Source organism: Mastomys coucha, unplaced genomic scaffold (assembly GCF_008632895.1).
Source record: "Mastomys coucha isolate ucsf_1 unplaced genomic scaffold, UCSF_Mcou_1 pScaffold23, whole genome shotgun sequence".
NCBI classification, from domain to species: Eukaryota; Metazoa; Chordata; class Mammalia; order Rodentia; family Muridae; genus Mastomys; species Mastomys coucha.
In genome coordinates this window covers 33,307,078-33,314,218 of record NW_022196906.1, presented here as the reverse complement: position 1 = coordinate 33,314,218, position 7,141 = coordinate 33,307,078, and positions in this window count along the sequence as shown.

The window sequence follows — 7,141 nt, the reverse complement described above, 5'->3', positions numbered from 1 at the left end:
TTATAAATAAGGCTGCTATGAACATGGTGGAGCATGTGTCCTTGTTACATGTTGGAGCATCTTTTGGGAATTGTCCAGGACTGGTATAGCCGGGTCCTCTGGTAGTACGATGAGCAATTTCCAGAGGAACCGCCAAACTGATTTCCAGAGTGGTTGTACCAGTTTGCAATCCCACCAGCAATGAAGTAATGTTCCTCTTTCTCCACAACCTCTCCAGCATCTGCTGTCACCTGAGTTTTTTATCCTAGCCATTCTGACTGGTATGAGGTGGAATCTCAGGGTTGTTTTGATTGCATTTCCCTGATGACTAAGGATGTGGAACATTTCTTTAGGTGCTTCTCAGCCATTCGGTGTTCCTCAATTGAGAATTCTTTGTTTAGCTCTGTACCCCATTTTTTAATGGGGTTATTTGGTTCTCTGGAGTCTAACTTCTTGAGTTCTTTGTATACCTTGGATATTAGCCCTCTATCAGATATACTCTCTTTTGATTTCAGTACATGTTAATATCTTTAAAAATTTCTTTGAAACATTAACATTCATTACTATTTCTAACAATTTGAAACTAATTTATTCTTAGTTTTTTTATTATTTTTGAGTTTCATTTTAATTAAAACATTCCTCTTTTTCCCTCCAAATGCTTCTACCTATTCTTTTATATTGTCCTTCAAATTTATGACTTTTTTTCACTAACTAGTACTGCATAATATATGAATTTGTTTATACATATATATTCCTAAATATCACATCAATAAATATATGACATAATTCAGTTATTGATAGAATTATATTTTTAATAAAGAAGTATGAGAAAAACTTAAAACTTTACAAATTAAGGTAAATATTGAGATGTTCTCTGAGCTTCTGTGACTGTGGAATAAAGTCCTATATAGTTCTGTATAATATTCAAGATCCCATGAATATATTATTTGTTACAATCAGGTTACTATTATTCTATTGGATAAGAAAATGTTAACATATACAAAATTTCTGTATGTATATTGTTATAACTATAGGATAAACTAACACGTGGCTCATCCCTGGAGAATCATGATTCTCCATTTCTCAGCAGTTAATTAGTAATTAATTACCTTTAGCTTTTTATCTAGGTGTAAAACCTGTGAAATTTCTCTCATACATGTCAGATTTCTTTTTTTAAAATACTCAACTTTACTACAAAGGAGACATTCTGATTGAAAAGGCATTTTATTTTAAATTAAGTGTCTACATTTTTCTCTAAATTAATTTTATTTCTAAAGAGCCTGTCTTTCCCATAATGTGTTATGTAGGAAAAAAAAATCAATGTAATAAAAAATAAAGGTTTTCAGTCAAACTAGTATAATCTGCAGAGGAAGAAGTATCACAATATTTGGTGAAACGTAAAGGCCTGTTGTAAATAAAGAACACTGACTCAGATATCTATATCTCTGTATGTCTATATTTATCATCTCAATCTCTATCTACTTGTCTATCTATCTATCTATCTATCTATCTATCTATCTATCTATCATCTATCTATGTATATATCTACATATATTTTTACATATATATGTGTATATATTTATATAAAGTAGATTATAGCTAAAGAGGCAAAATGAAAAATACTATATTATGAACCACAATAACCTGACTAGGCTAGATATTTATTTATCCATCCATTCATTCATCTTTGGTGGACTGGATAAATATTCTAATTATGTTCCAAATAGTCTATTATAGTTCTTTACAAGCTTTTTCATATTTCATGTTGAGTCTGTCTAGGAATCAAATGAAAGGAAGAAGAATAAATGATTTTGCTAGAGCTCTATAGACTTGTCCCTCTATAGAACACTGGGTGATTCTAATATTTTGTCATGTGTCATACTGAGCACAGCATAAGGTTGGATCTCACTGCCTCAGAATATTCTTTATTTATCATGTTTCCATGAATCTGAGCTTAAGGAAAATCTACTGTTAACCTATCATGTATAGATGGAAATGAAACTCAAATCCAATAATACATAAATTTATAAAATGTAATATACACATATGCCACGGGCCGGCCAGTCTGGCCTCCCTCAACCCACAGGGGAACAGAGTCCTAGTCAGGTCGACAAGGCGTTGGCAAAGTAATGACAAACAGAAACAGCACAAGGGAGTGCATAAGCTGAGTGTATTTACACAAAGTAAGAATCAGGCTTATATAGTGTACAGAAACAGGGCGAATGTCAGGGATCATGTAGGCAGGTAGTGGTCACATCAAAGTCAGTATAAGATCAAACAACCAGGTATAAATGATGCCTTCGGAAGAGCAATAGTGCTCTTCCTGGCTGGACTATCTTGGCAGCCCTAAGCAAATTCTCTTGTTCTGAAGCAGGTAAGCCCCAGGAGGTCCCATTCTAGCAGCTCCTGTGAATGGTTTGGCTTGTAATGCAAACATTAGTTCAGGAAACTTTCCAACTACTCTCTATTTTGTAAAGCAATTCTGCCTTGTGTGGTACTGCTCTTAAAGTTCTAACTATATTTACAGATAGCAATAGTGTCTGATTACTATCTCTAACTCTGGAGACACCCTGTCTGATAAGGCAGCTTCCTTGTGGGAATCAGTAGGCAATAATGCTTGACCTTTATTGCTAATTATGGGGACACCCTGTCTGATAAGGCAGCTTCCTTGTAAAAATTCCAAGCTAATAACAGCTAGGAAATCAATTAGAATCATTGAAACACTGTGGAGGCCAGGAAACAATATCTAATCTCAGTTTTAGCTATTTACGAATCATTTCTTAAGGCACCTATATGCCTGAACAAAGAAAGCACACAAAACTCTCCACAGACTTTTGCAGAGACCAATCTGGAACACATCTGAATTAGGAGATGCCAGCGACTCAATACCCAAGAGGCAAGCTAGCTACCTTTGAATCCTTACGCCTCAGGTCCGTGATCAGGCTTTCAAGCCTGACACACAGACTTTACTGGAGTATACAAGTGGGCTTGGCACACATATAAGTATATAAGTATACAAATTAAGGTATGCTAATAAAAATAAATAAATAAATAAAATATAAAACATGAGGCAAACACATTAGTATTATGTGGAACATATGAAAAATAGCTACTATACATCCAATAAACTATCATTTGCTAACTTTCAATTCTTTCATTATAATTTACATAATATTATGTGAGACTTTTTAGGAAATTTTCATGTCTTTTAGGAAGCTTTCATGTCTCATGAAAGTTATTATTTTCAATAAGTTAACACACTAATATAACTATTCTGTGGAAGCATGCCTGTTTCCTATAAAACTTTTCTATAAAAATTATCAATTATATTTTGAATTTCTTTATAACTTTAAAGTTGGGTTGAGTGGAATAAAGTTTTAATTATGGGTTATATGCTCTCTATTAACTTGAGTATATATAATCTATAATGTTTGCAAGAAGTAAAAGGAAGGGATGAATTACAAAAAGCAAATGAAATTAGTTAGAATTGAAGACATTTGCTTTAGTCTTAAAAAACATTTTGATGGTTTAACATTTCAGATTGTTCTTGTTTCTATTTAGTCATAAAATATCTCAACTACTTTTATAGTCTCAGTGGGTCCCCCATCACTTTCATTTAGACCATACTACTTTTCTTCCTGGTTTCTTAAATTAAAAGAAATGAAAAGGAGATTTGATTCTTAGAGAATCTGTTAATAATATTCATGTGAATAGATTTATTATTTAAATAATGATAAAGTTATAATAAATACCATAAGACTCATCAGAAAAGACATTGTTCCCCTAAAATGTGGTTAACATCAGTGGAGCCTTTGTTGTATTAACCAGTGGCTCCTAAGAAATGCACAGAATCTCCCACCCACACACACCTGCTGGGTCATAGTAAACATTTTTTTTAATTTATTATTTAATTGGTTACTTTATTTATTTACATTACAAGTGTTATCCCCCACAGTTTCTCCTCCACAGACCTCCTATCTACCTCTGCCTACACAACTTTTTAGTGGTCCATGCACTCAAAAGTTTTATTAGGAGTTGAAAGTTTAAGAATGAAAGTTTGAACTCCATTAAAAGAATAACTTGGCAATTGGGGAAATAGCACTGATAATTGCTTTTTTTTCTCATTAGTATATTTTAGAACAATGGGAGTCCTTAGGGGATGTTTCTTTCTTGACATAGAGTATCTGAAGAAGTTAAACTCAGGACAGAGCCTCACAACTGTTCAGGTGACTATGAGTGTAAAATTGAATCTGCAGAAGCACAAACTAGGTGAGTCCTTGAAGAAGATGACTTGGGATGTAGTCTAGGTTCAATGGTACTGTTGCCACTGAAGACTAGGTCTTGTCTTTTCAATACTAACTGTAGAATTCTGGGTGCATGCTTTCTCAAATTCCAAGAACAGTGCCATTTGTACGTGGCAAATACAACTTGATAATGAGAATTTCAGGAGAGGTAAAGTGAACAAGTTTATGTCACATATTCACACTTGTCATTTAAAAGTATAAGACCTAGAACTCTCAGAACTCTGGCAAAAGTAGCTAAATATCCCCATTCATTCATTTAATCATTCCCATTTTCTTAAAAGTACCATAAAATCTGTAATGTGGCAGACATGCAGTTCTGTGGAGATAGGCAAATAACTCCAACTGGTCACCTAGCTAGAAGTGGACTATATTTACCAAGGAAGTATGAACTTGATAACTTACGACATCCTGAGCACGTAGTACAAAGGATAAATCTATTGCAAGATTTTGGAGAATCATACTATGTCAGCCATAGTTTTAGGAGATATATAAAAGGAAATGCGTATTTACCAAATGACATAGAAAAAGTGCTTAGTTGTTTTCTTTCAACTAGAATGAACAACACTCTAAAATGTACACAATGGATAACTTTAATATAGTCTAGAAACTGTATGTAGTCAATTGTGTCCATCACAGAGAGAGAAGGTTATATGCATGAAGAATTTATAGCCTACAAAACTAGACTTTGGTTAGGTACATAATTTGAAACAAACCTGTATAAGTAGAGCATGCTCTGCAGCTTTATTTTATTCTGATAATCATTGTGGAACATAAGATATTTTGACAGCAAAATGAATTTCAGAGAAAAATATAAAACTTCTCTACATTAGAATAATTAGATTAGAAAAACATTGTTATAAAATATAAAAATATTTGATTGATGTATTTGAGTATTCAACACATTGAATAATATTGATGACACTAAAAATTTTATGGTTTTGAATTTACTCAAATTTTGTTTCTTATGCAAAATTACTGTAAATATTGGTACACTTCTGTATTTAATTTAAGACCATGAGTATGCAATAATAATCATTTAAATTACAACTTATATTACCTTGTGCTGCTACTTTTATTTTATCTGTAACATGTATTTTATCACAAATTTAGAGCCCAGTTATAATAAATATATACTAATAAGGCAGATTTAGGTTGTGGATTCTTTAAGACAGAATACATATCACTTTAATTTAGATTGCTGAAGTGACTTCAGATCATTTTATTTCCTTTGAAATTCAGCCATATTTAGAGAGATATGGAGAGTAAGAGACATAGAGAGAGCAAGGAGAGATGGGATGGGAAGAAAGTTGGGAGAAACTGTCAGTGACGCATGATATTAGAATGATTTCACTCAATCTAATGGCTTCTAAGTGGACAACTCATTTGATATTTCTAAAGTTTTACAATATTATTCTTAATATTTTCTGTGGTTCAGATATCTACATGCTACCTCAAGACATTACTATTCCTAAAATTTGTTATAGGATTAGGAGCTCTATATTAAACAAATTCTAAATATTAATAAATAATTTGAAGAATATTTTAATGGCTATATATGCTACCAGTCTATTTACAATAAAAGAAATATACTAATATACTTTCAAATATACTAATGAACAATGAAATAACATGGGCTTAATGTAACTAAGAGTATAATTTGGACAGTTATTAAAAATCAGTGATCCTAGAAATAGAATAACAACTACTTATTTACAGCTTTGGTGGTGATCTTAGAAGAGCCAAAGATTAAACAGGAGCTATCTTACACAGATTCAGTTCTCTTTTGGTGAAAAGACTAAGACTAAAATCAGAAAATACAATGGGTTTTGCTTTTCTTCATAAAAGAATCTTTATATTTTTGCATTGGAAAATTCTATTAATGCTGTTATCATCTTATGTAACTTTTAAGTATAACAACATTAGGACATTAGTTAATATGTATTTTATATTAATATGTATTTTACATCTGAGTGAAACTACATACATTACTCTTTTAGAAATTAAGATACTAACTGGGTAGACAAGAAAACCCAGAAGGTAAATGCTTTTGCCACACAGTCCTGGTGATCTGATTACTAGCTTCCAAGCCTACCTTGTGGAAGGAGTAAACATGCTGTCCAAAATTATTTTTGTCACTAGAATATGCAGCACAACATACAATAAACACTCAAGCTTCATATAAAGAAACACATAAGAACAATATATTTTTTATTTTAAGTCTTTTTAAAAGGAAATGTAAGCATCTACCAATGGTGTGTGTGTATATTATACAGACAGAGATTCAAGAAGAAAGCTTGGTATTGAGCTTATTGGTACTATATACTTCCAGATTTTCCTGATTTCATTATTTGTTATCTTTTAAGATACATATTTCTTATTATTGGGCTATACTGATTGTTACTGTAAATTCTGAAATGACCCAGAATAGACAAAGTTTTCTTTAAGTAATGTAATTGTGCCTTAAATACTATGAATTTATATGTGACATCTATTAATTGGATTATGACAAACATATCCATAAGTCTGTCAGGCTTAATTTTTTTTATAATATAGGGTATTACAAAGCACTGCTATGGTAAGTTCTCCTATTATTACATTTTTCTACAAGTTTTCTCAGGGCTACGTGAAAGATTCAGTATGTGATGATTGTATTGTATTAGATTGACTTCTGGGTATTTGCTGGTAACTTGTTCATATTCTATGGCATTTGTATTTCATTGTTTTAATTTTAGAAATTCCATTGAAATATGTCTTAATAAAAGGGCACATAATAATAAAATATGCACAATGAATAATTTGGTCAAGGAAGGAATAAAGAAAGAAATTAAAGACTTTCTAGAGTTTAATGAGAATGAAGC